Source organism: Panicum virgatum, chromosome 3N, assembly GCF_016808335.1.
Source record: "Panicum virgatum strain AP13 chromosome 3N, P.virgatum_v5, whole genome shotgun sequence".
Lineage (NCBI taxonomy): Eukaryota > Viridiplantae > Streptophyta > Magnoliopsida > Poales > Poaceae > Panicum > Panicum virgatum.
This window is the reverse complement of record NC_053147.1, coordinates 39,180,495-39,189,502: the sequence shown is the minus strand read 5'-3', so window position 1 is coordinate 39,189,502 and position 9,008 is coordinate 39,180,495. Positions and strand designations below refer to the sequence as shown.

The 9,008-nt window shown below is 42.0% G+C and overlaps 1 long non-coding RNA gene across 2 annotated transcripts; it reads right to left on the bottom strand.

Moving 5' to 3' along the window:
- Positions 1–5,575: 5,575 nt before the first annotated feature.
- On the bottom strand, positions 5,576–7,954 carry LOC120665931. Of its 2 annotated transcripts, none has more exons than XR_005671452.1 (6): positions 7,744–7,954; positions 7,565–7,640; positions 6,705–6,791; positions 6,397–6,610; positions 6,064–6,156; positions 5,576–5,983 (listed from the first exon to the last, which is right to left on the bottom strand). It is a non-coding gene; the product is annotated as an uncharacterized LOC120665931 (long non-coding RNA). The 2 variants fall into 2 exon arrangements; XR_005671451.1 differs by having other exon boundaries at positions 6,397–6,607.
- Positions 7,955–9,008: the final 1,054 nt, after the last annotated feature.

Here is a 9,008-nt window from a genome sequence, read left to right as displayed (position 1 = left end):
CATGAGCCAACTACAAATTGGTGGACATATTTGAATTAATTTTTGAGTAGCTTTTCACTCCTTTTTCTTTTGCCTTTAATTCCTTTGTATGATTTGCCTTTTATTTGCCCCTTTCTCCTTGAATTAATTTCTCAAAATTTTCCTTTAACTTTAACTAAGGTACATTGATTGTATTTAAAAGTACTGACACCTGAGGTGTCACAGCAGTGGCCTCGGGAATGGTCCTGGGCTCGGGGCGAAGCTGCTGCGGTGGCTTGTCGGGGCTGGGGTGCCACGGCGCGGTGAGGCTACAGCGGTGCAGGCCCTGCTCCGGTGCAGAGGTCGTGGGGCGACTGCGGCTAGGGTTTGGTTGCTGCGGTGGTGTTCTGGGGTTTGGGGTCGGGGAACCGGAGAGAGAGCGTGCGGGATAGAGTGCAGGGGTCTTCCTGGTGCTGCTGCACGCGAGAGGATAGAAGCCGGGGCTCTGCTCTGAGCTGGCCACGGCGGTGGCGAGGTGGCGACCGGCGATGATCTCTGGGGTGCGTGGCAAGGCTATGGAGGCCCCAGCGCGAGGGGTGGAAGCGGTGGAGAGGTGCAGCGCGACGCGTGGGTGCCAGCGCAAGCAGGAGGTGGCCGGGGAGGCGGCCCAGAGCGGCGGGCGGCGCTGTCCAGTGGTAGCGTCAGTGAAACAGAGGAAGCAGGCTGGAGGTGGAAGAAGAGGACTGATTTGCAAATTCAGAAAATTTCAGGGACCCAGCTGTAAACCAGCAATAACTTTTAATCTAGGGCTCAAATGAAAAAGTGTCCAACATGAAAGTTGTTCAACTTTTCAAGATCTACAACTTTGATGTGGTGCAAAAATTTATTTGATCAAAGGTTAAAGAGTTATTTTTGAAAACATAAGGAGGATTTGAATTCAAAGGACTTTTGTCTTTTTCAATGCAAAATCACTTTAAATCTAGGCTGAATTGAAAGATTTCCTGCCAAGCAATGATTACATTGCATTTTGCAAATAAACCCTTCACAAAAGCTATAATCACACATCCTATTCAAATAAAACTGTAAAGTTGACCTTGCATAAAATCATAATTACACATATAACCTTTATATTTACAAAAAGATCCTTTTTCAAGCAAAGCAAGCACATGATGCATAAAATAGATACACAACTACTGTGCAGACACCTAAGATGTCACACACTCATCTGTTGTGCAGATCATTAATTCCATTACGTGCCTTTTTCATTGTCATTTATGCAGGCCATATTGATCTCTTTAATCTGTGTGTGATTTTAATTGAAGAAATTGGGTAGCATGTCTTTGGGCAATGATAGGTCTTGGATGCGCTTGCCACAACAAGCAGAAAAGTGGCAAAAAGGATTCAAGAAATTTATAGACCATAAATTTGCAGGAACATTGAAAGGAGAAATGGCACCCTGTCCATGCACTAGATGTCGCTCAATGTCCTACAAAACAATTAAAGAAGTTAGATCTCATTTGATTCATAGAGGCTTTTCTAAAAGTTTTATCCAAGGGGAAGGAGAAGAAAAATATTCATTTGGAGGCATCAGTGAAGGGGTTGGCAATGAAGGTGGAACCGGTGACCGTGATTCTGTAAAGGATATGATGGAGTCACTAATCCATGCTATGATACGTGGGGAGATCATGGATATTGAATCTGAAGAGCCGAATGAAAGTGCCAAGACATTCTATAAATTATTAACAGAGGCAAAAAGGGAACTTTATCCAGGTTGCAAAGAGGCTACTAAGGTATCTTTCATTGTCAGGCTATTTCAGATTAAGTGCATGTTCGGTCTTAGTAACAGTGCATTAGAGGCTATTATTCGGCTGTTCGCGCTTTTGCTCCCTGAAGATCATTGTGTTCCAGACACTTTAGAGAAGGTGCAAAAGGTAGTCCGTGATGTTGGCCTGGACTACCAAAAGATACATGCATGCATCAATGACTATGTTTTATTTCGAAAGGAATACGCTGAAATGGATACTTGTCCATCATGTGGTGAGTCCAGATGGAAAACATCTGATTCTAGTGAAAAGGAGGGGTCATGTAGTGATGATGCTGCACCAAAGAGGCGAATCCCACAGAAAATCTTGAGGTATTTTCCAATTACTCCTCGCCTAAAAAGGTTATACATGAGAGTGAGCACATCCGAATATATGCATTGGCATAAGGAGGGACTGGCCCAAGATGGAAAAATGCGACACCCTGCAAACTCAAAGGCATGGAAGCACGTGGACGAGCAGTTTGAGAATTTTGCATTGGAGCCACGTAATGTAAGGCTAGGTCTTGCATCTGATGGGTTTAATCCATTTGGGATGCTGAATGTGACATACACTACATGGCCTGTGATTCTAATACCCTACAATTTGCCTCCTTTGTTGTGCTTGAAACAACCGTTCTGGATGATGTCAATGTTGATATCAGGGCCAAAATCTCCAGGCAATAACATAGATGTATATCTGCAGCCCCTAATTGATGAGCTCAAAGATCTCTGGTTAAAGGTGTACAGGCGTGGGATGCAAAGGTGAAGAAGAATTTCACTCTCCGTGCAGTGCTGCTTTGGACAATTAATGATTTTCCTGCTTATGGCATGTTATCTAGTTGGAGCACAAAAGGCAAGTTTGCATGTCAATACTGCAATAAGGATACTGATTATTTATGGTTGAAATATGAGTCCAAGCACTGCTACATGGGTCATCGCCGATTTTTGCCAACGGGCCACAAGTGGCGCCGCAACAAGGTTAGCTTCAACAACCAAGTTGAAAAAAGAGAGCCTCCAGTCCCGTTAAGTGGTGAGAAGGTGCTGCAGCAGTATGAAAGTTTTGATCAAGTGAAATTTGGGAAAGACTCAAAAGAAAGAAAGCAACCCGAGGAAGAGACCAAATGGCACAACTGGAGGAAGAAAAGTATTTTCTTTGAACTTCCTTACTGGAATACATTGCTTGAGGCATAATTTGGATGTGATGCACATTGAAAAAAATATTTGTGAGAGCATACTAAGGACTTTGCTTGACTTGGCTGGCAAATCAAAGGACAGCGAAAAGGCTCGGCTTGACATGGAAGAATTGGGCATGAGAAAGGATCAACATCCTTTGGTCAAGAATGACAAGTACACTTTGCCTCCTGCATTGTACTCTTTGGATCCAATTGACAAGACATATTTATGCAAATTTCTTCAAGCTGTGAAGATGCCAGATGGTTATGCCTCTAATATAAGGAGATGTGTGGACATGTCGAGGCGTAAGATTTCTAGACTTAAAACTCATGATTGTCACGTTATATTCCAAAAGCTATTATCCATTGCAGTATGTAACATTTTGCCAGAAGAGGTCGTTATCCCATTGATTGAGCTTAGTAGGTTCTTCAATGCAATATGTTCAAAAGAGTTGACCATCAAAGAATTAGACAAATTGACCGTTTCGATCAGGGAAAATCTTTGTCATCTTGAAATGGTCTTTCCACCAGCTTTCTTTGACATCATGATGCATTTGCCGGTTCATCTTGCTGAATAGGCTAAACTAGGAGGACCTATATGTTATAGATGGATGTACCCAATTGAGAGGTACTTGCGTACGCTAAAAGGCTATGTGCCGAAAAAGCGTACCCTGAAGGTTCAATAGCCGAGGGATATATCTCAGAGGAGTGCATGACATTTTGTCCTCGCTTCCTGGAAGATATTGACAACAAGATTAACCGTCCAGAGAGACATGAATGTGCCGCTGTAAATGAGCCACCATGTGGACTAAGCATATTTGGGAAAGTTGATTATACTAAGAAAGGATTTACCTTGGAGAGCATTCCTAAGGTATCTATGCAGCGTATGAGGCACTGGATATTAACAAATTGTGATGAGGCCATTCCCTGGGTCAAGTAAGTTGTAATTTTTAGTTACTTACCTTTGCTGCATCAATATGATTTTGTATTAACTGACTGCATTGGTGCCATCTTTTGATTTTCTATTAACTGATTTCTTAAATATGACTTTTTTATCAAATTGTAGTGAGCACTTGGATATACTCAAGAAACAGTCACCCAAAAATGTTGAGCAGCGTCACAAGGATCAGTTTGTAGGCTGGTTCGAGTGTACGGTGAGCTTAAATTTTTTTTTCCATATCTTTTGGAGTGCACATATGTAATAGCTGGTTGATGCAAATTTTTTTATTGCTTGCAGATCAACAAATTATATGCAGATGGAAAAATAAGTGATGATATACATGCACTTTCTCAAGGGCCAGACTATCATGCACGTGTTTTCAACAGGTGCTTCATGAATGGTTTTTTGTTCCGAACAGCTCACATAGAAAAGAATCTGAGTACGCAAAATAGTGGTACTGTAGTGAAAGGAGATGGTAGTGCTGGCGGCCCCTCATGGTATGGCGTTATTAAAAAGATTTATGCACTTGATTTTCCAACAGAGAAGGAAGTCGTCCTGTTTGAATGTGACTGGTACGACGTACCTGCTAGTAGTAAGAGCAAAGGCAAAGGATTTAAAAGGGACCAGTATGGGATTATCGACATCGACCCAACTCGATTGCGATATGCAGCGGCGGATGCACAGGGGGGGCTCCAGCCCCCCTAAAGCAAATAATTACACTAAAATTACTGTAGCAAAATATTAAATCACCATTAAAACTTTATACAAATTAACAACTTCATTGATTCAGCCCCCCCTTCTTCTCCATCCTACCTCCGCCACTGGCGATATGTAAATGATCCTTACATTTTGGGCACACAAGCTGAGCAGGTCTTTTATGTGCAAGGCAGCAAGAAACTAGATTTGTTAGCTGTTATAAGAATGAAGCCTAGGAATTTGTTTGCCATGCCAGAGTCAGCACATACAGATAACGAGGGAGAAATTGATGTTGACTCACTAGACGTCGGAGTGGAAGACATGGAAGATTTAAGCCAAGATGAGGAGTTGACAAATTGGACTAGGTCGGGGATTGAAGGTGTTACTGGTGATGCATCTGTTATTAAAAAAGCACTTGCTGATTCTGTTCCTGAACCAGCAGCAAATGACTTGCTAGACGATGACGAAGATGACTCCTGCGACCACTACATTGATGATGGATATGTAGCACCTGTGAATTCTAATGTTGAAGGACCGGATGAAGAATTTTTCATATAATTTTTGGTAAGTACATCCTCTGAAGCTTATATTGATTTTTTGGTAATTACACCTCGTACTTTACATCCTATGAAACTTATATTAATTTTGTGTGTATCAGGATCTAGCCCTGCTCCGTTCGGACTGAGTTCGCTTAGTCTGTTTATTTCTTCCTTGCTGGCATGAAGACTGCTGCCCTCATCGATCACGGAAGGCACTGCATCTTCCAAATTATCCCGTCAGCTTCGTTCTATTATGCCTTCGAGGAACAGAAGCAATTTTTCAAACCATAAGCTGCACACGCCCATTTGTAAAAATAAATAATTACACTGACTTGTCACTGAATTGTATCAGGTGCCCATGTTGCACCATTGTGGAATGCTTCTAGTTAAGAACAATTAGTTGTTCGTATATATCTCCTTTCATTTTTATGCACAGTAATGATTGCGATTAAGCAACAAAGTTCCAGAGTTGAAGATGAATTAAGAACCTGCATTGCATATTTCTTAAGCAAACAGTGCATGCAAGCAATGCACGGGCATACATAGCTAGAGACCTCTATGACCATACAAACATATATAGAGATAGATATTTACAGAACTGACCACATGTCATGACAACTAACCAAAGTCCACAACTAGTTAGATATGTCCACACAGGGACACCCTAAACTGCACTTCATTTATTCTTCTTAGCCGCATAGGTGAACACCTTCACTTTGGAGCAGATCTAAAACACATTAGCTCTTTTTTGGTGAGAGGTTCCCTGATCTGTGCCTTCGAGGCTCCTTCCCTTGTGCATCTTTTTGGCGATGGATGCACATGCCTCATCAGATGAGGATGAGTCCACACAGAACACCACCTTCTTTTTGTTGCAGGCCTACAACATGCATGATAAGTTAGTTGCCAGTTCTGCAGATCTAATATCATGCGGCAACGACAAAAAATGGTTTTATTCACCGGAATTGGCTTACTGCTTCCCAGTCCTGCAGGACGCCTCTTTTTCACCTGAATTGGCTCACTGGTTCCCAGTCCTGCAGGGCGCCTCCTTTTCTGCCATATGAATTAAATGATGTTACTGTAATGAATTTAAGTACCAGCACTGACCCAATTTATAGAGACTATTTAAGAAAGTAAAATATTGAATTCTGTGCAACAATATAAAAAACTAATTTGAAATAGCAACTAAGAGTTCCTCCTCTACTATTGACATAACATGCAGAATTGAAACTAATATGAGGGTACATACATTAAGTCGATCAGAAAAGTATAAGAGATATATAGATAAATTACGGAAGTCATGGATTTAGAACACGACGGCCGGAGCTTTCATGGGCAGTCAGGCTGGCTGCGACCGCCATCGCCGGGGCAGGCACTGCTGCCGCCCCTGCCTAGCAGGCTGGCTGGTTGGCCGCCGCCCTTGGCAGGCCGCCAGGATGGCCACCGCCGCCCTGGCAGGCAGGCTGCTGCAGCTGCCACGGGCGTGCAGCAGGCCTGGCCACCGCTGCTAGGTAGCCATGAAACAATTTTGCATATCAGTACAGTACGAGCATCACCATGCTTTTAGCTGGGTTACCTAATCATGCATGTTTTGCCCATACCTGTCCGGGACAGTGAGTATTACATCCAAGAACCATGCTCTGCATAACGGCTACGTTGATGTTACGTCCGGCGATTTTGCAGGCAGCCTGTGTGGCAGTAGAAACATATGTCAGGGAAACGAAAAACTTGGTCTGAATTTAGTACTTCTGAATTTCTGATTGCAGGGTCCATTCTATTTGATTCCTCAGAGGAAGCATTTTTACTTTGCGTTTCACTTTACCTTAACAAGTAGGGATGTCTTGTTCAAATTGTTCTGTGGGACTCCATTCTTCAGATTAGCACTAACTAGAAACTACTTTTGAAACTGGCAAAACATAGCTGTCTTAGTAGTTAATGCCAAAATTGCTGTGTTTCACTTTCACTAGATCCAGGTTTTAATCTCGGGATATTACAAGTTTGTTTGCAACAAGGCATCACTGAATTAGTTTCTGAATCAAGTTCTTAACATCTACCATATATATTCACACTGGATTTCAGCAAGCATATCAATCTAACCGTAGACCAAAATTCACTAATTTCATACACAATTTCAGTATTATCAGACCCAATTTCTAGTAACAACAGCAAAACAAATAGAGGGTATCAACAGCATTGACCTTCCTGACCTTGGAGGCGGAACTAAAAAGATATCGACAAAACCAACAACTTTTGTTGCTAGAGCAGGATCAAATTCCCCACTAATTAATTCTAGAAACTTAGGAAAGAAATCAATCTAATTGATATGGCATAACTACAGTGCGGTTATAACTTATTCGAGCCTAAACTCTGAAATACTCACGTCCCTCTACTGATTGCAGGTGATTTGTATGTAAAATCTCAACCAAGCTGAAAGAGCTTCAATGAAATTAGAGACCCTAACCTTCCTCCCGATGATCCCTTCCTAATTTCTGCTCTCCCTTCTCCTTGCTGCCTTTTTTCCCTGAAGTATCCCGCAGCTGCAGATCACGTACAGCACATGGCATGGACAGCAGCAATCAAATTAAGGAGGACAGCAGCAATCTTACCCCTATCGATGAAAGAGGACAGCAGCAATCTTACCCCAATCGATGAAGGAGGACAGCAGCAATCAAATGCTAGATGTGCAGCAGCCAGCTATCGTCGATAGGGGCAAGGCACAAAAGAAATTGTTGGCGCCCGTGAGGAGGACCAGCGGCGATTTAATGGGAGAGGGCGACCACCTGAGAAGAGGGTTGGGAACCAGAGATGGCGGTGCTACGAGAGAGGCGGCATGGAACAGGTGGGAGGAGGTGGCGGCAGAACAAGGGTAGGAAAAGAAAAAAAAAACCCGTATCCTAAGATGCTAATAGAAACCTAATAGAAAACCGACGGCCCAAATTTCACGGATTCATCACACACTCACCTCATGATCAAATTTGGCATCTGTATAGTCAAATGGATTTGTTTTGGATGAGATCTACGTAACCACGGTGCCCGATCGTTCATCTGACCAACGATTAAGAAAGTCAAATTTTGATCAACTTACTAATCTCTCGACTTGAAATTAAAAAATTATCTGAATAGCTGGGATATTACATGTGGGACCCAATATTGATTTTTGAGTAAAGAGTAAAGTATGCCGGTGGTCCTCAAAATTGTCGCATTGTGTCATCCCGGTCCCCGAACTCGCGAAACGCATATTTGGCTCCATAAACTTAGGTTTGGGTGTCATTCAGATCCTCAAACTCGCAAATTGCATATTTGACTCCTTAAACTTATCGTCGAGTGTCGTTCCGATCCCTAAACTTATAAATTACACAGTTAAATCCCTAAATTCAGGACATGTACACCTTCTTTCTTCGCATAGCCAACATAATTAGCTAAGAGTGTATCATGTGAAATGTCAACTTCTTTATTTTTAGTCATAACATATGGGAGCTAAGCAACATCTTGGAGCAAAGGGGTGAATGAGGCGTTAATATAAATTTTATTTTCAAAGTTAGGCTCATTAGCCAAGTTGAGTACTTGGAAGAACATATGCATATTTATTCATACATATGTATTACTTCGGATCATGATGGAGGTAAGACAGTGTCGTCGAGCAGATAATTAGCCATATTGATATGTTCGATGATGATCTCTACACATATGTGATCATATCATGTGGGAGCTAAGACAACATCTTGAAACAAATGGGTCAATGAGAGCTAAAAATAAAATTTTTATCTTGAAACATGTTGGAGCTAAGACAATGCTTTGGAGCAGATGTGTATGTAAACGAGGTGTAAAATTAACTTGTTATTTTGAAACTATAAGGCACATGTGCATGTTACAAAAATAAGTTCCATCTCATAAAAAGTATGAAA